Raw genomic sequence first — 26,808 nt, 5'->3', positions numbered from 1 at the left:
TTATAGAGAATCCTTGTGCAATTCAATAAAACTGCAGCTCGCTCGCGAATCGTCGCGGCAAATTAAATTCGGAACGAAACTAAATTAAATTTTGTGTACTAGGTTTAATCAAAACTCGCGCACCATCGATAAGAGGAAAAACGAAAAATAGAAATGTTTTAATCCATTGTAATTGCACGAAACGTATCGAAAAATTCGTCGAGTAAAATTGTCGATTCGTTTTTCCTCGACAAATCGGTCGGCAGGTCGAATCGATTTTCCTCGCAATCTTCCCTGTAATTGCAGATAATGCCCGAACGGAGGGCATTTACAAAAATTGGATTTGTAACGCGTGGCTGATGGATTCCATTAACTCGTCCGTACTGTTCGCAGCCGTTGCTTTGTGCGTGATTTTCACGAATAAAAACTATTCCGAGCACGAAGCGCGAAACACAGCGACGCGACATTAAATCTACATGAAAATATCGCGGCGAGAGTCGAGCATGCGTCAACGGAAGCCACAGAAACTCCAGAAAAATGCAATCTGGCTCGAGAACGTTGTATCGGGTACCCTTTGAACCATCCTGCCTGTGCATTTAATTTTTTGTCCGTCGAAAAGCGAAGCAGGTGCAACAGTTTTGATATGCGACGACGGTCTCGGCGCTTTCGACCGCAAATCCACCTTTAAATCGAAAACCAGCCGGTGTCTGAGCAGTTGCGGCCTTTTCTACTGCGGTATTAAATTCTTTTTGCGATACTTCCCCGGGAATTCTTTCCGGACGAAACGGCTCCACGCTTCTAATTAAACGAGCACTCGCATAAACGAGTGGACGCGCGCTCCCAACAGTCCACGACCTCCGCCATCGCTAATGAAAATCATTAGAGTCCGCTCCACTTCGTACGCGAACTTTAACAAATCATTCGAGACGGTTGTGCTTTGCGCTCGAAATTTCCAAATATTTTCACTGGCTCTTCCGGACCTTCCGCAGGATCATTACCGAATAATGTCGGAGTTCGAGTCTACCCGTTGTTTCGCTCGCATCGAACTTCCGGATATTAAATGTCGAAGTTCATTCTTCTCCAACTTGTTCGCCTTTAGAACTCCGAACTAGGTAAAGTGTATTTTCATCTTCCTTCTCTTGAGGAGACCTCTGCTCATCGTGTAGGTTTCCGTTCGAAATTTCGAAACACACCACCGGGAGAAATATTTGATCGTTCGCGCGGCAAACAACGATCTTCCTTTACAGATGCTCGACGTGCGGAGTCCGCGCGTTGCGAAGCAGACATTTTATTGCCGCGCTCTGTAACCGTCAACCTTCTCCTGCCGATATTTTTCAAATTTTACGGGTCACGCCAGTCGGGTCCTGTTCGACTCGCGCTACAGATTCGAATCAAGTTATCTCGGAAGCGATGTTTCATACAGGGCAATTGTAACCTACATTTTTGACTCGTTCCCGGTACAAATTCAGGTGTCTGTTTTATCGCATCACAGCGAAATATCTTTCAACTAGTTAAGCAAGTTTGACGCGTATACACGTCGGACCGAATCTCTATTGCGGTGCGATCGATGTGAATGAACTGTTAATTTCTTAACGAATAAAAATGTAATTCTTTCTCATTTTGCTTTACTTTTAACAGCGGCATTTGGTCTGCGTTCGACGTGTATACTCGTCACTATATATATATATATATATATATATATATATATATATATATATATATATACTTTTATTTTGCCTCCCCTAAGGGTTACAATTCCTTTTCCCTTACACCACCTCCTTCTATCGCCGCCCTTCCATCTTCGCTTACCCTAACTTATACCTTATCTATCTTAATCTAACTTAACCTAACTTATACTTATACTTAGCTTAAACTAGACTTATATACTATATAGCTAGAAAAGAGAGTTTATTTACGATAGACCTTATATTTATATCTTAACCTAGCTTATACATAACTTATCTATGCTTGTGAACTATGTAGAGCTATGTAGAGAGACAGAGAGAGAGAATTGTATATACAAAAGACCTTATATTGCTAATCTTATATTTACCCCCCTACCGTTTGGACCTCCCCTTCCGTTCGCTCATCTCCCACTCCTATATACTCGTCACTATTTGACTTTAATTCCGCGCCTGTGAGGAATTTTTCAAATTAAATTCCACGGTTAACTGGATAAAGGAGTGATGCTGTCGAGAGAATTACGCGGCATTTTTTGACAGCCCTTACGGTGCGATGGATTTGAAAATCAATTTAATCTCCGACTAGCGGCGAGCACTTGACTCGCAACGATCGAAAGATCGCGAAATTCCGATCGGAGATCGTCAAACTCGACGGGGGAACGTTCTTCCTGCGCGCTTCCGTGGGCGTCTGACCATTCACGGGGCGACTCTACTTGAGCCACCAAGCTGGAACCGCTGTTCCTCCGGAGCCGCGGCCTTTGTTGCACCGGGGGCCGTTCTAAATAATTAAAGCGGCCGCGTCGCGATGAAAGAACGCCGGGAATTCCGTCGGACTTCAATTACTCGCGGAGGGTATCCACTTTGGGCCGGATACTCTGCTGAATAATTTTCTTTTCTGTTTTTCATTTAATTCCGCCACCGCCGTCGTTTCCCTTTCGCGCTGTTGAATGCGTCTCGATCCGTGACGAACAGCGTGCCGCGCGGGCAACAAACACGTCGTTTCAACGAGCTTTCTCGTGAATGTAACCCGGCTAATGAAACCGGCGGCGGCGGCGGCGGCGAAACACAAAGAGAGCACGTTGTCCTAACGGTGCTCGACACAGTGTTCTGTACTCCCCGAAACTCGTCGAAATAATAGATTAGAGCACCCGCCTACTCTAGGGGGGGACCTGGACCGTAACAATTTCACTTTGGATTACGCGAAAACCGATACATCTACAAGAAATAGTCACGCTTTTTCTTTTTTAAATAAAACCTGTTTTAAATTCCTGGAACTAGCGCTTCACACCTCCGGGAAAAACGAGGCTAAACCCTTCGAAGGGCACTCGCGCCACTGTACGGTGAATTGTTCAATTCTACGCGGAGAGAGGGAGAGTACCCGAAGAGAATTCAATATTTCCACTGTTTCGAATTTAATCCTCGAGCGAGCGGACACTTTGAAGAGAGATCCTCCGAGCGGAAATCCACGATCTCCCCGTGGATTAAACGGGGTCCCTTTGGAGAGTCCATGGCGGGGGTTCGCGCGGAGACGAACGCATCCAGGACGATCGATGTCGAGGAGAGCGCCGAGGCTTTATCAGAGTCTGGGAACGGTTCCCGGGAACTGGTCCGTTGGTTTGGAAAACCAATGACCCTATTCCCCTCCGCCAATACGCTACAGTCTCCTCGCCTACACCCGCCGCCAATCCTTTGGAAATATCAGGAGAGAACGGCGGCGGTTCTGGCTCCCGACCGAGAGCCATTCTCGCGCGAAGGATGCGAGAACTGCCGATCGGGATCATGCCAGAGATCCTTCGCCCTCGAGTGTTTGTTAGGCCGGATTAAGCCTAAGGAGGCAGACGATCATTCTGACCCGTTGCAGAATCTCCATCGTGCTCGGGATTCTGGAAACTGGTTCGGGTTAGATTCGCGCGTACCCCGGGAGCACAATAGCTTAAAGATGCTGCAGTAATTTAATTCCAACCTTTGCACTTCAATTCGAGCGGAGGAATTGATTCGTTTTCATTCGCTCGCAATTTCGATGAATTCTCAGTCTTCTCGTACATCGCAGAGCGACCGGCATCGTTCGCGATAAACACTGGTGGTTAAGAATAGCGAAGAGTAAAAATACTAACTGGTTAGCTCGAAACGAAAAGTACGCGTCGAACGGAACGAGTTCGCATGATTTAGCCTACGGATTAGCCTATGGATTTTTCCGGTGTTTACCGTTCGCATCCGACAGCAACGAGAAATATTATATCGAAACTCCATCGACATTATTTATTCGTCGCAGAAATGCTTAATTGCCTTTATCATCATATCATCATATCGCCGGTATCTCGAACCGTTTTAATCAAGAAATATCCAGTTTTATCATATACCATTCCAACGCGGAAACGTCTAATAATCTTCATCATCAATTATTATCACATCGCCGGTATCGTGAATCGTTTTAATCAAGAAGCATCCAGTTTTCTCGGAAATCGTTTCGAAGCTCGTAAAGTAATCTCTGCGGACCAATGTCTACTCATTAAACACGGGTCTGGAGTTAATTTCAGTATCATTCGGTCGCTATCAGCGCCGGTTTTAGAATTGTTGAAATTATGCGTACGCTTTGATAAGAAATGGAACAAATGTCTCGATTCGATATTTCTCAGATATTTCACAATTTGTTTAAAAACCGTGAGTTTTCGGTACTCGGGGGAACTCGTTCGCGTTCTGCGCGACGGGGACGTCGGCGTCGCGACGAAGCACACGCACGCGATTTGCTCGACGACGGAACCGTTCGCGGGGCGACACACGAGCATGATCGGGCAGGTCCGCCGCGAGTGCATCGTGTGCAGTTAAACGAGCTCAATCGTACGCGACCCCATTTAAATAACGACGAATTGGATCCCGGAGCGTCTCGTTTTCTCCGGGCGACGCGCGACGAAGCGGAGAGTCTTGCGCGCCTCGGTTTCCCGACCGAGCCGGCTCCTCCCGAGAAGCTCGGAACGATCCGGTTGCCGCCGGTTGCCGCCAGGTATTCCTCACCGGCAAATTGAGTTCCGGCGATTTCGTTAACGTCACCACTTCGCTGCGACCGGCCACGATTTCTCGTAATCGAGACGATTAATCGAGGCGACGGCGTGGATCGCTTCGCTGCGCCTCGGAATAGCAGCGTGACGGCGACCAGCGCCGCGAGGAACGCTGGCCTTGGCGACCCTGCGCCGAGAAACATGATCGCTAAACAGCTTCCGTTTTTATTTTGTTATGATCCTGTTAAAGTATACATTTAGAATGCATCTACGTACGAAAGAAAATAGGCTCCTCTATCCCTTATACCTGGGTTCTCCCTTCTGCGTTTATGACCATCCTTAAATGCGGCAACTGGCCGAGGACAGACTTCGAACAAGTTCAGTTGAACTGAAGCGCTTGAGCGAGAAGCTCCTCCTGTATTCACTCCTGAATAAACTATATATTCTGTTTTTTTATTTTTCACGTACTACGGACCTTTAACTTATTTTCATAACCTACAGGATAATTAACAGATCCGTCAAGAAGCGAACTGCGAGTACCTAGAAACTAGAAACCCCAAAAATTCCATAAAATCAAAGTAAGGTACACGATGAAATAAAAATTGCCAAAAATTGAATGTACGATACCGAGTAATCCTCCAACCTTCTTGTTGATGTTACAGATCCGAATCAAGTTTAGTGCGATGCATATATCAACGCAAAAATTCAATTTTCAAACCTGCACCAATAATTCCGTCACCCATATGTGGGTGCGGCGACGAACGTGTTAACGGATAAGCGAAGATCGATTTTCGGGCAGCGGGGCGAAAAAGGCCGGAATAATTGGAAGTCTGATGAGACGAGGAGAGAAAGGAGCGCGAGGTAGCGGGCCGTTGCGACAGGTGCGCTCGCTCCGATGCCAAAGTTGCAATGCCACCGGCTACCAGTCGTCCCGAGAGGAACAATGAACCGGCGCCCCGGCGTTCCTATCCGGTTCGAACCGGAAAACCGGCGACTGGCGGTCTCGGACGACTGGCGATAGCGTCGACCAGTTATTGGATACTTGGCTGTCGACAAGGTCTCCTCCTCGCTCCTTCCTCCCTCTTCTGCGTTTCTATACCCGGGGTTCGCGTAACCTCTCGATCACGCCGCGGCCCAGACGATCGCAGGTTGATCGTCCTCACCTTGACTTCCGCCGATAACCGGCGACCATTGCGGAAGACGCGCGTGCGGTCATCTTGCGACAATGCGCAGGTCACCTCGCCTTGAAAGTCAACCGAATGAGATTTTCTAACTAAACGACATTAGGAATAGGCGGAATATGGTAGAGTGGTCGGAGTAGCGATGAGTGAGTCAGAGAGAGAAAGGGAGAATGCGTGGATAAGTTTTATTTGTTGTAATTATAGGATATTGTAAACCGAGCCCAATTCTTGGCTGTAAGGCTGAATAATATTATTATAACTAGACAACATTTTGGTAGAATGGGAATGGTCGGAACCGAGGTGAAAACAGTTTTTCAATTTTTAGAGATCAAAGAAAAATCTCTTCTCTGAAAAATTCGATTTCTCTTTAATTAATATTTAGCCGATAGAGAAAGTATACTATCAATTTTCTTTTCCTTATAGGAAATTATGGGGATTTTAGTAAATATTAATATTTTAACCTGGTCCATCGCCCGTGGTATTTCCCAATTCTGAACAGTATTGATTACTACGCGGATAATCCTGGAATAGGCGAATTTTCAGGCACGCGGGATATTCGTCACACGAATGAACTTCGTGCGCAATAACCATAGCTATCGGATTAGCAGGTAGTTCGAGTATGAATATTTTGTACGGTTACCAGCGGGGTTCGTTTAAACGGAATTTTATGGAAAATCCAAGTTCGTTTGAATCGTGGCGGCGCTCCGGCGAAAGTGGTGCTTTAAAAGGTACCTTCTGCATTTCATATTTATGGAAGACAGATGGATTCCGATTGTTCTCGCTTGTTGAGACAGCGAGACGATGTCGAGCAGTCTGCTGTAAATACGTAGCCTCGAAGTTTCGATGCAGGAATCGATGAACTTGGTTTTAGGATTTAGCTGCTGGGAACGATCAAGGACGTTCCCGTGCCTCTTGGATCAGTTTGTTAAGTCGAATGTGCAGCTTTTAGAAACGTGGGGGAAGAATATTTGGACAGTTTTCTGAAGGATTGGTATTTATAAAAATTCTCAAGCAAAGAAAGTTTGTCAACCTCAGAATCATTTATGGCAACTTTTTTCAGCATCATTTATGTAACTTGTTCGTGAGGATCGGATTGGTTCATTGATCTAGACTCGACGACCTAGGTGCGCAGTGTCCGTAAACTAAAATTCAAAGACAAAATTACGATATTTATTCCACAACATATTTTCCATCCTGTTCTATTAATTTTTGCCATTTTTCAAATTTTACCTTTGAACTGTAATCTCGCGAGAACGCTGCGAATTTTCGTCCCAACCCACTACGTACACGGTAACGTAATTTTCGAATGAGGTAATAACCGGTGTATAATATTTTCACGAGTTTACGAAAACGGCACTAGTGACGTCTTTGGCTGAAAGTGTTGGTACCGTGCCAGGATGACGACAGGGGTTTCCTATTATTGCCACGCCGTCGCACAGTGGGCGAAAAGCCCGAAAAAGCGGCCAAAACCTCTAAACGTACTTTAATGCACTCAAAAATTCGTACTCGGGGGTTTTCGGGGTCGCTGATTACGAATATGAAATTGAAATTCCAAAAAACAAAATGGCGGATCCAATATGGCGGACATGTACATTAAAAAATGGGCGGGTCTGCTTGGAAAATGATCTATTTGGGGTCTTTGGGGTCGCTGATTACGAATATGAAGTTGAAATTCCAAAAAACAAAATGGCCGATTAAAATTTAAACAACAGTCCGCATTAAATGTGTTTTGAGTGGTTGATAGGTAAAAATGTATAAATGACAAACAAAATTGCACTTTGTATATCAACAATTAGTATAATTGTAAATTATGTACATAATATTTATTCATCCGAATCGTCTTCGATATCAGATCCTTCTTCGGAACCATTTTCTTCTTGTGCAACCGTTTGCCTTTCGTTATAAGGTACAAATGGCGAAAGCAACATTTTTAGTGCTTCCGGAGACAAACTCTTCATTTTCTTTTTCGGCAGTTTCCTTATACTTGAAATATATGGATCTGACGTCACCATAAGTCTCAAGAATACATCCTCCATGGTCTTGGTGCGTGAAGATTTCCGCGAGAAATCTTCTCGAATCCTTTTGACGTGTTTATGTGAGGCCTCTTGTGCTTCCTCTGACATTTGACCGATTGGCAGCAAAGAGGACGTAATTATTTGTGGTCCGTGAATTAAAAGTTTGTGCATCGAAGTCGGCATATAATACCAAGGATATAATTCGACAAATGTCCTAGCAGTTTCTATTGTATATTCTTTAAATTTTGATATATCTATTTTGTGACCACTTGAGACGACTTGCAAAATAACGTGAAATCGCTTTATTAATTTTTCGTCAAGTCCTGTTATGGTCGCAGATACTTCCGGGTTATGAAAAAATCGCCGAGCCGTATTGCCGTCATTGGAACTTCCGTATCCAGGCTTTGGGCAATCCACGACTAGCCCCAGTTGTGAACGAAAACCTTTCTGTATAATGGCTTTACGGTTTTCCATTATTTCTTTATCTTTCTTGGTGCGCATCTGCCATTTTTTTATGTCCAGCCTATATGATACATGTAAGCAGCATTCGAAGAAGCGAATCCATGCATGTAACGTAGAGAGTCCAAAATGCAAATACTCTTCATTGACTTCTTTTTTTATCATCATGTCAATTTTATTAAATTCTTTCGATGTCGCTCCACATAAATAACAACGCTGTGTAGATGTTGTGGATGTTACAGCATTACAAATTTTACCATCTACCATCGTCATTGCCAATTTGTATGAAATAGAAATTTCTTTTCCATCTACAACTGTAGTGAAGGGAACAAGTGCCTTTATTTGCTCCTCAATATATTCCATTTCACGTACTGTTGCATCTGTATTTTCGTGCAGGAACTCAATCTTTATTGGTCTGCAAAATCGTGGTGATGAAGGTCGTGGATTTTTCCACACTACAATTTCTGCTTTAGGTGGCTGGTTACTTGTTAACAGCTGCAGTGGCGCGAGTGTCGTTAGGAAGATGTCACCATCGAATTTACTTTCATCGGTGAATTTTTGCTTGTAGACACTTTGTCCAGAACTTCCGTCACAGCCCCACTTACAAATTAAACTCATATGGCTTACTTCTTCTGCACTCAAACTTTTTATAACACTATTTTGGTATTTCAAAATACGTTTAATAGTGTGGTCTAATAAAGACTGTAATTTTACTTCCGCTCTACATTCGGTAATGATAATATCCATTTTGGTTGGGTAACATTGTTGTTTCGCTTGAAATACTGTTCCATATGGCGGATACAAACAGCAATTATTTTCTTGATTTGATTCTCTTATTCCTACATACTGGCTTTTTGATAATTTATTCTCGATCAAAATAGAAAGAGCAGCATCACCGGACAACGTTGTTTCGCAATGTGTTTCTATTGCTCTTCGATACTTTGCAGCTTTGGTCGGGCTCGCAGAAGTTATATCTTGAACAAATTTCGCAGCATTTAAATTACCTGCAGCACGAAGACTCATTTGTGTGGCGTAGGCCAATGTGTCCAGCGTGAAATTTTCACGAAGGTTCTCCGTCCTTCTTCGTTTCGTCCTTACGCTAGTTGACGTAAACGGTTTACAAGGACGACCGCCTGTATTCTTTTCAATAATTCGTGGAGTGGCCACAGGTATGCGAAAAGCAATTGAAACGTTCAACCAGTCTTCAAATTTATGGAAAAAATGTTCTTGCGTTCTATTCGTGCTTTGCCATTTTAATTTCATCTTGCTGAACAATATTTTCAAGGCTGACTTCATTTCTGCATCAATATTTATGGAATATCCACACTTCTCGAACAGCTGCTTTTCCAGATTTTCTATTATGATGCTGAAGTTGCTATTTAGATATTTTTTCATCATCATAAATATTTCCTTTCTCGTGAATCGAACTTCTCGGTCGCAAGATCCTGAAATTAAGTGAATCGATTGCAATAACTTGAAAATTAACTTGATTAACTTGAGGCTGTTTTCTTCCACTGCGGTGGCGATTGGTTGGTTGCTTTTGGCATGGAAGTTTTTTTTTAGAATCATGTTAAACCGGCAAAATATATTGCGCGGTTCCTGAATGCTTGACCTACCGCCGAAAATATTTAAAGGTATGAAGGATCAGGCCTCAACTGTTTTTAGGAAGTTTTTATAACTCGGAGTACCCCAAAATATTATTGTCGCATTACCTCCCGCGCGACTACCTGCGAACCACGTTCCTGCCGCGCGACTACCTGCGAACCACGTTCCTGCCGCGCGACTACCTGCGAACCACGTTTCTGACGCGCGACTACCTGCGAACCACGTTTCTGACGCGCTCAAGTTTAAGGTAGCAATTTGTCTTTTTACTTAAGAGAGCCTACAGAGATCCATCCGAAAACAGCCGAGTAGCGGCTGCTGTAAAAGCGCAAAACATCTACAATTGTGACAATTTGTAATTCTTTTATAAATGGACTTTTTCAACAACTGAGGATACTGGGAAAATAAGACTGCAGATATCTATTCAATTCACAATGACTATAAAGAAAGCATACTGAAAGTAGTATAATCACATTTTCAAAATCCATAGAAAAGAAACAATATTTACCCTCGTTCAAGCAATCGGGCAGCTTTCGGCAGCTGGTTTTTGTAAAATTTCGAAGATAAATGTATTAGCAACACGTCAGCAAAGGAATTTTGGTGGTACTAGGTGGAACTTTTAACTTATGTCTACGTTTCTACAATGCGCGCATCAAGTTTTACCTTCTACGTTCTCCAAAGAATATTGCCATCGTGTTACGTGATGACTAACAATTTTGGAGAAACAAAAACATATAAACATTCTACTTACTTCCAGGAACAGCATCCATTTTGTAGAATTGAAATTGATGCACTATTTTGAAAGTTATGCACTTTAGAAGGGGGCGTTCAATTTCTTACTAATGCGCGCGACAAATGCTCATCAAACGAAGGCTAACTTTGAACTGACTACTGAACCGTACCATAAACTTTTTACCTTTTTCCTTGCTGGCATTAAGTGGTCATATCGTCACTGTACCCAACCCTAGAGTTACAAACTCCTAGGAGGAAGTTCATCTTTTTAGGTTTTGGCCGCTTTTTCGGGCTTTTCGCCCACTGTGCGTCGACGTAAAGCTTTTGCGTATGCAGGTTGGTCCGGTGCGCGTTGTTTCGATGTGATTTCATAATGCAAATTTCCAGACGGTAAACCGTACGGTTAATCCTCCCTGTCTCATTTCGGTCGGACGCGTAATTAACGGCATTTGTGCCGTATTCAGCCGGAAATGATAATCGCGAAGAAAATTCTGTGGTCGTCACTTTCGCTGCCGGCAGAAACGCCTTTTAACTTGGAATAACGAATTAGAATTCGCTCATTTTTCGATCCGCGAACGAAGTGTCAGTAGAATTCTTCGGAACGGAAAAATTCGGTTAGCTCATCGAAGAATGCGATGAGAGTGACATTGACACGGTCAGATCCCGACCTCAGCGAATTTTTCTTCGTTAGCGCGACACACACACACGCGCGCGGACACGATACACGGACTAGAAGCCGGTGGCCGGTCTATCTTCGTTCCGCAATACACGCTTATATGGAGAGCCAGCTATTTCCGGCTCCCGGGGGACATTAGCGGCAGACACCAGTCGAAGATAATATCCGAGGGCAATAGTTACCAGGGAGCATCCCCACGGTAGGTTTCCCCGGTTTTCGGTTCAGGTGACGCGAAAGCTCGCTGCAATCCGGCTGTGAAATTAATCCCCGATGCCACCCTCCATGAATGATCCCTCGATCGATCCGGCCATTTATTAATATTCTTCAGGGGAAGAGGTGGTGGTGCTTGTCATTTTTGATATTACGATCAAAACATTCGAGTATTATTTGTTGCGCCTGCCGGATTTATATATAGGGAAGCGAATACGATATTGTTTCTGTTAATCAGCAACGTAACCTGAAGAACAAAAATTTTTCCTGGTCTCATGAGGGAACTAAAATGCTTCGTTCCGCACGGATTACGTCACGGACGGCTCAAATTCCGCCGAACATCTGCGGTAACAACGTGCGAGGCGATCCAATTAATCGTAGCACAAATGGACGAATCAACACTCGTATGATATTTTCCAAAAATAATTCCAAAAAGAACGAGTCGACGCATTTCTCCGTTGCGTGGTCTGCAAATTTTTGCGAATTTATAGCTCGCGGAGGTTTCAAATATCGGAAAAGAAGTTTTATTTAATTTTTACAAAAATTTGACATTTTTTTAGTACTCATTATGCTTTAAAAGCAAGTATAACTAATATAGGAACAGTAATTGCGTCCCTTATCCTACAGATCGTACGACAGACGATCTCGAAAATGATATGTTTATATATCATTCCTTCGTTAGGAGTCTCATTACGTTAAAGCTAATTGGTGGACGGTGTAACGAACATCGAATCGCTCGGCTATTGTTCCCAGGCAATTGTCGTTACGCAACGCTTAATTAATCTGTTAGGCTCGTGGAAATCGTCGGGAACGCTTCGGAAGGAACAATTCGCTCGGAGAATACACACGAACGTAATTCTCCGTGATGACAGGCTGGAATCGTTCGGGAAAAATCGTCGAAAATTTGGAAGAAAAATCACAGAAGCTCCGAGGAAAGATTCGCCGGAGCAGTTGAAATCACAGAGAGTAAGGAGAAGCGAGTCGATTATGGTCGGGCACAGTTTAAACCAGTGAAATTGGGTGTACGCGATCGAGTAAGTAGAAACGGATCGCCCGTGGTCAGACACTGTCGAACCAATACGACTGTATGAAATGGGCTGAAAGGGGAAAGGGATCGTTTATGGTCGGGCACAAATCAATGACACTGTTGTAGACCCAAGGAAATATTCCCATATCCACGATAAAATTATCTTCAGAATATTAGTGTACTCTTATCTTAATTTGTAGATTGCAAAAAATTCTGTTTCGCGCTTTAATTTTCATTTTTTTTTATAGTTTCCTGAATCCGTAGAAAAATTATTTTACAGGGAATACCACGTATGGGGTGACTAACACCAAGATTCTCAGCCGTCCATTTGTGTGAGTGAAACTTGAATGCAGCGTGTAAGATGGAATGTCAGATGATAGTATTTTGCGAGTAGGTGAAAAATGTGCGCGATGTAGTGTTCCCCGTTGACGCGGGGTTTAGATGCGCCAACTAAATCATGCATCGTCTCACCAGACGTGGATTCGCGTCGCCATCTTGCCGGCCCAGATGCTCCGTCACCGTCCACCGTTCAACTTGTCCAACTACACCTAATTGCACCGTATCCACGCGCGTGGTTCACGAAGCGGGTTCACTGTCACCGTGGCGCACAAAGGAACAGGTCCAGAACCGTTAACCGCGTGAACCGGTTCACTAGATCAGCGGACCGCCGCGGAATTGTGCCTCGATTGAGGAAGTTCGAATAAAGGAGCGAACCTTATCGTCGGGCGGCCGGGTATTCAATAATTGCTGAGCGCTAATCGAGCCAAGCCGGGACCGTCGGGCTTACCGGTTTGAACCGGTCCGGACCACACTCCCGACGATTCGGTGAATGGCTGCTCGAACCGGAAAGAACCAGCGGAGGCGTCATTCACGAGGAGCAAAGACCGATGATGCCTAGCGCGGACCTCGTTTCACGCGTACGATACGCTTTTAGACACACGCGTGCACACGACCGCCTCGCGGCTTTCTGCATTCTCGTGCTCTCGCCACGGGGTTTGTTTGCAAACACGCGCCGACTCGAAGGTTACGTGCGAGGTCACGATTCGGGAGGTCACCTTGCCGGCTCGGCATGCTGACACCATGTCTCCGGATTTTTGCTTTCCTGCCGAATTGCTCTCTTTGGTATTTTCTTATTGCTGTTTCGGGAGAATTTTTGGCAAGAAAAATCTCTAGAAACCATATATCTAAATCTAACTCTTGTGCTACACAAGTTTGAAACAACATGGCGGAGAAAAGATACGTACGGGGTGTCCCATTTCAAGTTTCGCACACAAGTGCTTCCCAAACAGATAAATTGTGAACTGCACTGAACGACCTTGAATGATCTTGGCAGACGAGAGTGCCGTAGGTCAGTGACTCCGAAAATAATGATCCGTCCTACCTAAAATTTATCGAGCATGCACAGTACATGTTTCTTTGTCGCAAAATTTAGTCGATGTCTGAAAAATGTTAAATTTCTGAAAGGCAGAAGAATTAGCTTGGCTCGTTTGTGTCGTATGTTACCGTCGTTCGGAAAATTAACGATTCGCGAGGAATGAATTACGCCGAACGAGTTTCGAGTCCGCGAAGCAGATAAAGTATCAGCGCGTGGAGATTGACGGCTTAAAAGGTAATCAATGAATTGTTTACGCTCGCCCACCTCGGTCGCAATTGTTGAGTTTGTTCGTCAAGGCCGTGCATTAACGAGTCCGTGGCGCCAGCGCAGTCTCGCCTTTTCTTTTTCCACGAATTTCGTCGATCCACCGACGTGTAGCAATTAACGTCGACGCATGTATCATCTTTGTCGCGACGGAACAGCTTCGAAGAATCGCGTTCTGAAAATGAAACGGCCATAGTCGTCCTAGTCTCTCCAGCACTCCCATTATTGGCTTGCAAAATTTTATGCAAATACACGTTTGCCTAGAGAAACGCGTCTCCAATTTTCTGCGCTAGTGATTTGAATGAACAACAAAGCGCATTTGCATTTGTAACGCGCACGCATTCATTACAATATTCTGCTATTCAAGGATTCTTCCGGTTCGCTGTACGCGTCTGTACAGTACGATAAAAGATTAATCAATATCGAATACTTTTTGGATCTCGTTGTGTCAGAATCGTGGTGAAAAAAAGAGTTGCGCGTGTAATCGTTAGCGAAAAGAGCAAGCATTTTTCCGGGGTCAAACTCGATTACAATAATCTGCCGGTTACACGATTCCGTGTGGCATCGCGACCGAGCAGAATCCGCACTATAAATCTGATCTCGGACAGATCAAAGGACTCCCGGCCGACGCCATTAGCCGACTCGACCCGTATTTTCCGAGTTTCGAGTCGGACGGTATCCTTCCATAAATCTTCCTTAGAGTCTAACGCGATACGGAAGGGACAGATCCAGTTTGGCAGCGGGCGCGGAACGTTCCTTCCAGTAGTATAGCAGCTACCTCAAATTAGCCTCGAGTCGGCTTTTAATCTTACTTCCAGCCGGAGTTATGCGCGCCTCCGCGGAGTATCGAAGTTCAACACTAGGCTTACGGAGCACTAAAAGTGACTATTTTGCATCACTTTACAAAAATAACAAAAACTTGCTACCCACACTTTTAGCAATACAGTGAATACTCGATCTAAGTCAATATTCTCGGCGACATATGTAGAGAAATCTATATCAAAGAAATAAATATGCTCGGTATAACACTTGCGTTATACAAAATTCCGAACGTCGAGATCGTGTTCGTTCGAAAAGACGTTGTCGATGCCTAAACGTTAACTCCCACGCGTTCCCGGAGACGCGAGGGATATTTTCGAACGTAATGCATATAAAACAGGTCGAATTTATTGAATTTTTATTTTCCTATGGACTGCCTCGACCCCCGCAGAAACGTTTAGGATATCTTACCCCGGTCTCCGTTCACATTGCAATTTATGGGGAAGGTTAAAGGGAAATCTAGAAACGACAGAAATCGAACCCGAAACGTGGAAAGACGAATTAGAAGGGCATGCCGGAGGAGTGGGGAGAATTACCGGAGTCGGTTGCGAAGAAGGGCAATCATTCCGGACGGGTAATAGCGGGGTAATGGGGTTCCAGAGTATTCCGCTCCCCGCGACACCCCTCGCTCGGCCACGATCTGCAAATTTATTTCGTCGTTTCGTTCGTTATTTATTTTTTTTTTTGCCTTCCTCGGCCCGTGGGAATGGATTCGCGAATCGACGCGACGAGTCGAGTGCCAAGGATATTCGAGAGCAGCCACTTCCGTCGAGGGGGTGGGTGGGGGCCGGAAGGAACACAGAATCCGTCTGGATTCTCCCCCCTCTCTCTCTCTCTCTCTCTCTCTCTCTCTCGGAAATGATTCGATTATCTTGTCGGCGCGAGCGTTTAATTCGAGGACTCCTTTAAATGCATAACGCCGCGACTCGTTGAATGTCGTTCCGTTTTTTTTTTCACCATCCCCCGCTTGTTTACCGAAACGAGGTGCAAGCGTACAGGTAACCGGACGTGCGACGCGAATTCACCCGCTGCGAGAGCGCCGCCTAATAGAATCATTTTAACCAAAATGCCGGACGAAATAGAAGAAATAAAGAAAACGTACATTTCGCGCACCGTAGACGACGCGTCTATAGTTCCGCGACGTTTATCAGCCAGGCCTTGGCGACATATATCGAGAAATCGCTGTATTAGGAGAGAAAGATTTCATTCGCACAGGCGGCATTTTCTCACCTTTCTTGAATCATTGAAAAATCTTATGACGTGAGAAATATTTATTCTTGATTAACCCTTTGCACTCGGCGCTATTTACATTCTAAAACTAAATTTTTCCTCATTTTATTCGTACGAAACTGATCCGATTTCCACATATAATATTTAAATGTTTGGTAATCTATTGAATACAAATTTTGTAATGTAACAAATATTTTGTAATATTTTTCGTAATTTCTTTGAGATAATGCCACAACAATTTCTAGTGGTGCTTCAGAGTCACTACTCGAGTGCAAAGGGTTAACATACCAATTTTTTGCCTCTTATGTTCCGGTAACTTTCAGTGCTGGCCGCCACCTCAGAAGGGCTCGCCAATAAAAGAATGTGAAAGCTGCTAAATATCCCCTGAGAAAATATTTCCATGGAAAGTAATATGAAAAGTAATACTTTTTATATTGCTAGTAATTTTAGAGGGCTGCTTTCTCACCGACGGGATATAGTAGTATATAGTGCGGTATATAGTTCGCAGGGATAAATACGGAGGGGGTATAAAGGATCGCGAATTTCTGTGCAGGGCGAGGTGTTAAGAGGGTTCGCGCTCGCGATCCTCGTAGCCGCGCGCCGCCATGCACATGTATGAGTTGCAAATTGCGACGACACTGATATCCGCGCCCGGTGTCGTCTGCCTTTTATGCGAACGGCTCCTCCGGCCTTCATCCGTTTCACTTCCGTCGCGACCGAACGACTTTCGGCATTCGGTAACAAGTTTCCTTTGAGCGCGACGACAAACAACCCGAAGAGCCGAGGCCGACGGTTCGCAACCGGCGATTCCAAGTTCCAAGTCGACACGTGCATTGTCTGAGTTACGTGAATAGTCCGGCGGATCGAGCACGGCCGATGTAATTAAACTTCTTCCGTCGAGAAGTCGCGAAAATTCTGGGAATCCGGGGATTGATCGTTGTTCGTTGCCCTCTTATTGTTACCTCGGAGCTGCGCGGTCTCGCGGAAGACGAACTTCGTTCGATCGAATACTCTCGACCGTTTGACACTGCGTTCTCGTGCGGAATAATTAAATAAATGAAGTATCGTTCTCCCTCTTTTCCTCATTTTGAAATGAACGGGGGTGTTGGATCTCAATTGTGATAGCTGAGACATTTAGTAGAACGACCGGAGAGACACTTAACGTGCTAAACAAAATGGCGGAGGAACGGAGGACTTGCTCGTTTTTCTCGGGAATGAAGTGGGACACGGGATTACCCAGCGAGCACGGTTTTTCAACGGGACGAGGCGAGGATACGGAACGATTATGCCGGGGAAAGAAGTATTTTATACGTTGCACGTGACTAATTATTCGCACGTGTGCGGCCGGCTCGTGGTCGCGTTACTATCGGCCACGTAGGAGGAAGACGGCGGACACGCGCGACGAGCGTAATCCCGGGACGCATTGTACGCGTCCGCTTTTCTGCGAGATCGTAAGCCGCGAGAAAGGGGCGGAATTTGTATTAAAAATATTTCTGTTCACGAATTGTAAAGAGGGTGCGTTTCGACGAAATATCGAAGTGAAGGACGAACGTGTTGGCCGAATGTTCATTCGTCGGGCGGCCTGTTCGATTTTTGTCAAACGTTGCTTCGGGATGGACAGCGCGGAGACGCGGAATTTTCGGTCACGTCCGGCAGAACGCAATTACCGATGCCCGGTGACGTTCGAATCTCGGACCGTCGATAATTGCTTAACGGGGTTAATAATTAACCCTTTGATTCCCCCGGCGAGTTTCCACGGTATTGTTCGCCGCACTGTTTACGTCACTATAATTCGACTAAACGCTGCGGCCGTAATTTCCGCGGAAAATCGAGGACAAGGTTCATCGAGCACCGGAGCCGCTTAACCTGCGTTTCGAAATCGGAGAACTTCGACCAATGCATCCCGTTTCCGAACGGAACCCGAAAAAATCGAGGAAACCCGAAATTATCCAGGATTCTCTAAAGAATAGATTTTCCCCTGGAGAAAGTCGAAATTTTTCAATGACGCTCGGGGTTCGTTGAATTTTCAGACGCGTCTAACGAGTGCAATTAACTCTCCGATTTCTCAAATCCTTCCGCAACGCAGACAGAGTTTATCAGTGTCGGAATGTTTGCGCCGTCTACAATGTTCAGAACTAATTGCTTGGGTGCGATAATCACGAGGTGTTTGCTCGTGTGACGTTTCGTTGCTAAATCTGAATCGCGTTCAAACAAACCTGAAGCGCAGCAGTTTGTCGCGATGCTCCTAATTGATCCGCGAAAATACTAATTTCAGCCCTGCGACCTTGGCATTCGTGTCGCGGATTGGGATTAGTGCACCGGATCAGATCAGCCGTTCCGTTGGACGAATGTCACGCAATTTTTTACGGAAACAATTCGAGCGGATGCAGTTTTGTCGTTTTCTTCAAGACGAAATTAATTTTGTGAATATATCGAAATTAATAGCACGAATTTTATTGACAGTCATTGTTTGTAGTATTTCTTTAGGAAAATGGAGCGAGAAAATGTGGAATGTTGGGGGACATTATCGAACTCGAGGCAACCAAGTGCCGAGCATCGTTTTCAACAAACACAGACCGTGGTTAAGAATGGCGAAGACTAAAAATACTAACTTAACTGGTTAGTTTGATGTATTAACCTTTCCGATCCGGCGCGCTCGAAACAAAAAGTACGCGCCGAGCGGAACGAGTTGGCGGAACATGATTCAACACACGCTTGCCTATGGATTTTTCCAATGTGTACGGTTTTTATCCGAAAGCAACGTCAAAACGCCATCGACATTATTTATCGTTTCATCGCAGAAATGTTTAATTATCTCTATTATCAATTATCATCGTATCGCCAATATCTCGAATTGTTTTCATCGAGAAATATCCAGTTTCATTATATATCATTTCATCGCAGAAATGCCTAATAATCTTCATGATCAATTATTACCATATCGCCAATATCTTGAATCGCGTTGATCAAGAAATATCCAGTTTCCTCGAAATCATTTTAAATCCCTGAAAAGTAATCTCTTGGGCCCGGGTCTAGAGTTTGCTTCAGTATCGTTCAAATTGTTTCAGTGCCGGTCAACTAGTTAATTAAAAATGATTGAAATCGTAAGGAGTCTTTCACAAGAAATTGAATATTCAAGCGTGCATTGCATTATGGTGCTGAGACTACTGTTCCAACCTTCCCGACGAATTGACGCAAAAATTTGTGTACGAGCGTAGACAAACAAATCGGTCTACCGTTTCATTGAGACGGGGCAATTAAAGCGTTAATCTCCGGTAGGTTTAGCGCTAAATACGGTGCGTCTGATGGGTTATTTCCACCTGTCCGGTGATAGCGGTGCGATAGCGATCTTCGTAGGAACAGAATTTTTTCCGACGAAAACCGGGAGGAACGAGGAAGCTCGACGGGATCCGAGTTGCATCCGATCGACGAGACGTCGGGGATCGAGGAACGGTCGAGATATCGTGATCCAGCGGCAGGCACGCGGTGGCGTGACGACACACGGGCGTTTCGTAACCGTCGCGGCTCGGCTCGGCTCGGCTCGGCGCGACACACGCAGAGAAACGTGGCCCGCGCGCGGCGTGGCTGTGTTTTCCTCCGTTCCGTCCCCGTCCCCTTCCCTCCCTATCCGGCTGCCGGCTGCCGCTCCCTCCTCTGTGTCTCCCTTTTCGCGGGACGAGTTCGAGTGATACGCGAGATTGGCGCAAGGCCAGTCGGCGATTGCGTAACCCGCGTCACTGCGACTCGCTCTCGACCGCTCGATGAATGCCACGCCGCCGCTCGTGGAGGAGAGCCCCCTCCCGGAAGACACCGGGATAAGAACCGGGTTCACCTGTTCAATTCTGGACAATCGGAACCCTTTATGCCAGTTGTCGCCCCAGGGTTGCTCGCCCGGAACTGGCGGACGCTTCGAACTATCGCGTACACGGGTGAAGAAGTCTTACGTCGAGTGTAGGACTCCCCGAAGATCGAGGCCCCTCCTAGCCAGAATGATCTATCACCCCCTGGGTCACGGAGTTGGGCCACACTTCGAAGAGTACAAGCGTTAGACTCCCTGAAGAGACTGTGGACAATCAAAGTCCTATGCGTCATTTGTCATCTCTTTCGTCCGGGGTTGGGGAGGATTTCAAAGAATCGACGAGGGTGAAACGCCCCCGATAGATCGAGATCCGCGATGTTCATCATCGAGCGGTTCGAGGTAATCAAAATCCTCTATGGAATCTACGTCATTTGTCGGCCCCGAGTTGAGGAGGATCTCGAGGTAAATGGGAATAATAGGCTGGTAAAGTGTTCGATCGAGACTCCCTGAAGATCCGGGGGTCGACGGTCTTCGCTGTCGTCGGGCATCGAATTGGTTTGTCCTCTCCCGAAGATGCGGGAGCATCGAGTAAATGGAAATCGTAAGATGTAGACTCCGGGATAGAATTTTCGATCGTTCGGAGGTTGAAGCGTTCTCGATCGGAGGTAGACGTCGAATAGTTTACCTGTCCACTTAGGACAATCGGGGTCCTATGAGACGTCTGTCTATTGGTGTTCCGAAAGGTTCGCAGGAGTAAATGGCGGCATATGATGGAAAGTTTGAATAGAGTTTTAAATCGTCGGAAGAATTGGGGCTCAGGATCTCACCTACTGCAAGACCTCCGAACGACCAGGACCTCCGTGCGCCATTTGTCTCGCAGGACTTCCGGCTCGGTTTTCAAGAAGTTCCGGAAGAACGGAACGAGCAACGATAACGCTCGAGAAATTCATACGGTGAGGTAAAAGTTCGCTTTTGCATATTGTAGAAGCAACGGCGTTGCTTATCGCGCGACGATGACTTCTGTCGGACGGTCTAATGGCCCTGCTAACGATCGGAGGGTGAAGCATCGGATAGAACTTTTGTTTCCCTCGCAGATTAGGCTGCTGATTCGAGTCGGGAAGCTGAGATACGCCCTGTTATAGACTGGTAAAGTAGAGTGAATGACTTTAGGGTGGAGCCGGCTGGGAGAGACAGGAATAACGGGATGGGGGAGTCGATAGAGGGAGAAACCTGCACCGAGTGGAGAGAGAAGGCTGTAGCTGTGAGGGATGCGCGAACACGTTGAAGAAGATACGCGAAAGATAGAGAAGACTGTATCGCTGGACCCAGAAGTTTGAGGCCTCGCGAGGCAACAACAGATTTACAAACCGTTCACAATCCACAAACCTACCAAAATCTAGCATACAGACATCACGTGGACAAACCTTTATTTTAATGTTTAATAATGTCAACACTGATAACTATGAACTTAGATATTGGTGGTTTGTTTGCAATAGTTGCGAATATGAATATCTTTATCAACGCCTGCGTAGGCACTGTGTGCCCTAAACACTGTGTGCTGGAACTGTGTGCTGAAATAACCAAAATGTCACGTTCTACAGCACTATTTACAATAGCCACAAATATAAATATCTTTATTAACGCCTGCGTAGGCACTGTGTGCCCTAAACACTGTGTGCTGAAACTATGTGCTGGAACTGTCTGCTGAAACTGTCTGCTGGAACAGTGTGCTGAAATAACCAAAATGTCACGTTCTACAGCACTATTTACAGTAGTCACAAATATAAATACCCTTATCAACGCCTGCGTAGAAACTGTGTGCTGGAACTGTGTGCTGAAATAAGCAAAATGTCACGTTCTACAGCACTATTTACAATAGTCACAAATATAAATATCTTTATTAACACATGCGTAGGCACTGTGTGCCCTAAACACAGTATGCTGAAACTATGTGCTGGAACTGTGTGCTGAAACTGTCTGCTGGAACAGTGTGCTGAAATAACCAAAATGTCACGTTCCACAGCACTATTTACAATAGTCACAAATATAAATACCCTTATCAACGCCTGCGTAGGCACTGTGTGCCCTAAACACTATGTGCTGAAACTATGTGCTGGAGCTGTGTGCTGGAACTGTGTGCTGAAAATGTCACGTTCCACAGCACAACGCCATTTTCCGCCGAAAGAAAGGGATTTCATGAATACTAACGATTGTTAAATATTGATCGATTCTAATGTCGAGCACATTACAACTTGCAGATTCAGTGGTCGCGTGTCCATTCTCCGCTTTCAAAGGTTCGTTTGTAAAAGTCATTTGTGGTACTCGCCACCGGTGTAACGGTATCCAGACGAGTTCTTCAACGTCGAGATCGTCTGCCTCCAGACCATGCGACTGTTGCAGCAAGTGCTACATAATGCGGAAACTATGTACACGTTTAGACGTAGCGTGCCTCTGGCGATTTAGGCACTTGTGGCCCGTTCCTTCCTCCTATCTTTCAAAATCTGAAATATTGGAGTACGGTGCTACTGAGGTGCGATAGCGAGACTTTATTGTGTAAATAGTAACAGTTTTTATCGTTATATTCTTCCTTATAGATACCTCTAACAATTACTTAATCAAATTCAAATTTAATTCAAATTTAGTTGCTATACACAGGACATTCTGTTAGAAATAGGGAAATTGCGGTCAGTGGACAACGATGGTCAGCATTATACTCATCAGTGTCGCCAGATGAGGGGAGGGAGCACGAATCGAGGGGGAAAGGGCCAGTACCGGAACAGCGCGGTAGAGGGGGAAATTAGAGTGGGGGAACAAGTCTTGATCCGGCGACACTGCTTCTGGCATAGTTCTCGTGGCCTTTCGGCCCAGTGGCGGACCGTAAATTTTAGGGCCCTGGGCTAACACAATAATTATCGCTCAACTGACCGTCATTATCTCGTTCCCCCCTAGTTTACGTTCGGCTCGTAAATTCAAATTATGGACACGCTATCTGCCCTAATAATTTATATAGCCGCGATAACGGTTTCATGTAAATGGCGAAGTGCTTAACGGAAAGACACTTGTCCCGTATGCGCGCGAACGCGACGGTGCACAACAAGAGCTTCGTTTCGTCAATAACCCGAGAACAGCGGATATAAAATTTGTATCGGTTTTCGGCTGGCGTGCTGTTATCGTCGCTTTACGGTCGAGAAGCTCGAAACGCGTCGCTCGTTTCGCACTCGTGTCGACCGTGGAAACCGAAAACGGTTCGCACGGAAGGCGTTCGCGATCGTCGTAAAGTCCTCGGTACAACGTCGATCGTCGTAAACGGAAAAAACAGGATCGTCGACGGTCGCACGCGATCTTATTTCGTCGCCGTTTTTCCCTCGAACGCGTCCTGCTCGACGTGTTAATTTATCGATCATACGTCGCCGGCGACGTACGGGCTCGAACGATCGGAAATGAAACCGGTCGCGATTGAAATCGCGAATCGCTTTCGCAGCGGCGACGACGACGACGTATATTCTCGTTTCTGCGCTCCGTGACCAGCGAATTATTTCCCGTTCGGGAACAATCGATTTTGTCAATCGTTCGATTTTCTCGCTGTACACTTCGGAACGAGTTTCAGATGTGCATATCTTCTCGAAATCGTTGAATAAATCTGCGGCACGGTGCCGATAAGGGGGCGACTGGCCGGGAGCCACTTGATCGCGGTCCGAACGATCGCCCGGGCAGATAGGCCGGACGAATCGATATCGAAACCTCCTTTTAATCGGTAATCGAGTGATGTTATCGAGAACGAAATATTGACTTGGCAAAAGCCCCGAATGTCTACTATCCCCGCCGTTCTCCCGATAGTTCTTCGTCCTCATCTATCGTATCGCAACCGGTGCAGTTCCTCTGGTCCTCTTCGTTCTATATAAAATCGAACGAAAATTTCTCCCGGCGCCCTAAGCACGTGCTCACTTTGCTCGTCGGTTAATCCAGCGCTGGCCCAGCCGCCGGATCCGGTGGCACCTTTCCTCTTTTCGTCCCCGAATGCAATTAGGACTTGACCCATTTCGCCGGGCGATTCGTGCCGCCTGACCCCCGGCCGTTCGATGTATCAGGAACGTGACGGAACCGCTTGGCCGAGAGATCGATGAACCAGGCGCACACGTGTATTGTAAATTGGCGAGATTAACGGCGTTACAACATCGACACGACGAACCGGTGGATCGTCGCTGATCTACGCGACTGCCGGATAATATTCTCCATCCCCTCTATTTTCCAGCCGCGACCTACTGTACAGGGTGTCGCACGGTGTGCAAACGGGCATCAGTCGTACGCGAAAACAAGCCGGAAAAACGGAATAGCCGCTTCTTCTCACTGGACACTCCGTTTTCGCGGAAATTCAGTTTGCAAATTCACCGACTTCGCTTGCCCCGGTAAGAAAAGTAGAGTTGATTGTAGACAATATTACTCCGTTCCTCCTCCACTTATTTTTGCCCGCAGGACCCGCGCCGGGACACTCTGTACATTCTACTTCACGCTGATCCTCGTAGAAGACCAGGCGGCGAAACACCTTTGTTCTTGTTTGCTACAAAAATCCTGGTCAGCCCCAGAAAACGGTGAAACCTCTTCCGTGTAGAAACCACTGTTTATTTCCGACAAAATCCACGCTCGTGCGTTTTATTTAGGAGTATAATGCGCGCTGTGGAGGGTCGACCACCTATTTTCTGATCATTTTGTCCGTCTGTACGCCGTTCCCCCACGCTTTCGTCACAAGGTCACGTGACTAATCCGGTACTGGCAGAGAGGGGGTAACGTCTTCCCCTCGATTCGTCTCGAGACGCACCTTACATCATATTCTATTTTGAATAACTCCAATTGCTAGGTGCTGTTTCAGCTTAAAACGACAAATGGACGAGGTGTGCCTTTTCGTCGCGGAGTGTAGAGAATCGAAGAACCCCGTAACGGTTAGGCGAGATGTCCAGTGTTAATCCACATTAAGGTGGGATAATTGACGTGTATCGGCACAGGGGGGAATACCGGAGTGCACCGTGACCCCATAGCGCCGCCGGGGTCGCCGTGACGTATCTCGCACGGCCCGACTTAATTCGTAGGGCAGCAAGCGAAAAAAGCAAACAACCAGGAGATATCGGTTCGCGGATGTAATGGAGATTCATGAGCGGGACGTGGCCACTTTGTCGGGGGCTTATACGTCCGTCGACTGAACTCCTTCGAGTCGGTTCCGCTTCTTTCCGCTCGGAGCTGGATCCTCGCTACCCCATTAAAACATTAGCTCGGTAGTCGGTGCTAAGCCGTTGTTGAAATATTCTTCAGCCGGTGTCGCCCGGGAACGATTTCTTCGACGAACGTCTCGCTGGAAGCCAGCAATCCGCTTCCACGTGTCTACCAATCGCTAAGCTGTCTGTCCACCGGGGAGCAATTATCTGGTGCGACTGTGTCATGCTCACGTTCGCACGAGTATCGATTTTTGCGATTTATAGTCCTCTGCGCTGCGGTGTCCTCTCCGTAACTGTCGCGTGGGTCTCTACCGTAACTGTCAACCGGTCAAGCGGTAAACTCGGCGGCCGAGCGAGCGAGGGGTTGCAACTTTTCTGATCTTGTATTATTTTTTCTTTCCGCAAAACTTTCGTCACAGTGTTCGTCGTATTTTTCGAATTAAAATAACACCGAATTTTTATCCCGCAATGGGATAGTAGTGGCCATCTTAGAATGTAGTCTAAGGCGAGTCCGCAGAACGGTGATCGACCGGTGTGCTCTTCGTGACCAAGCGGCAGACGGCGTCAGGGGAACGCAGGTAGCGATTCGACTAACAACGAGGGTATAATAAAAGCGTGGGCGAGCCTGGAACGAGCGGAGCTCGTTGAAGAAATTGCTCGAGAGACACCTCGCGACTTTCATGGATGTGTATCGGCCGTGTGTCGCCGGTAAACGCGGAGATACGGCGGTTTGTCCGCTTTCGTGGGATTAAATAAGGAAATACAGCAGTCTGGGGGAAATTTCGCTCGACAATAATAGAGTTCCCGGCCGCGAACGAAACTATTTCGTTTCTAGGGTCGGCTGCGAAGGTGGTAAATCACCGGGATTAATTTCAATCCCGTTCGGCGGGAAGGGCGCGGGACGCGTGACTGCAAATGCATCGATAACTCGGTAAATATTGATTCTAACAAGTATTTATTCGGACGGATATTGCGGACTGGGTCAGCGCAGCGGGAACTGGGTCACACGTTGTATGCTATTAGAATTCCTTCTAGGATCTATTTCCCAAATTTGCCGGCGTTCACGTACCTTTCGGAAGATAGCCCGCGTGTCTGCGAGAACGTACGATACCCTATCTAACTTTTAATTAGTAAATAAACGAGAATCACCCGGTGCAATGAAGTACAACATTTTTGGGACACCCTGTACACCCTTGGTACACCATTCGCCGCATGTGTCAATCGTTGTCTAACAACGAAGAGAAACAATTTAGTTTCCTCTCGTTCCTTTATTTCTCACACACACACACACAGACAACACTCGAGTCCACAGCTACGGTCGGGGGCAAAGTTAAGTGGGCACCCTTTGAAAAGTAATAACTGTGTATGCGGTCTTGGAACGCGAAGTTCGCCAGAATTTTCAATTTGCCCGAGCGAAACGCGCGAAAGGGTCGTGGTAATTAGATTTCCCGCTGACGCTTATGTTTGCGTTTCTTAATACCGTCGCTAGCGTAACAGCGGCTTGATAGCAATCGGACCGTTTGCTCGGACCAGACGAAAAGCCAACAGTTACCAA

The 26,808-nt window shown here is 46.1% G+C and overlaps 1 protein-coding gene and 1 long non-coding RNA gene across 5 annotated transcripts in view; one reads left to right on the top strand and one right to left on the bottom strand.

Annotated features, from left to right (window-relative positions):
• The window catches only part of LOC143363050 (uncharacterized), a 38,720-nt gene extending 25,296 nt beyond the window's left edge, over positions 1-13,424 (bottom strand). The window contains exon 1 of the long non-coding RNA XR_013083721.1: positions 13,031-13,424. This is a non-coding gene — a long non-coding RNA (uncharacterized LOC143363050). The remainder of the gene's footprint in view (positions 1-13,030) is intronic.
• Atpalpha (sodium/potassium-transporting ATPase subunit alpha) overlaps positions 1-26,808 on the top strand; it is a 104,984-nt gene that overhangs the window by 25,875 nt on the left and 52,301 nt on the right. The window lies entirely within an intron of this gene.

This window comes from Halictus rubicundus, chromosome 18 (genome assembly GCF_050948215.1).
Source record: "Halictus rubicundus isolate RS-2024b chromosome 18, iyHalRubi1_principal, whole genome shotgun sequence".
Taxonomy (NCBI): domain Eukaryota; kingdom Metazoa; phylum Arthropoda; class Insecta; order Hymenoptera; family Halictidae; genus Halictus; species Halictus rubicundus.
The sequence above is the reverse complement of the archived record's forward strand: the minus strand, read 5'-3'. Positions and strand labels throughout refer to the sequence as shown.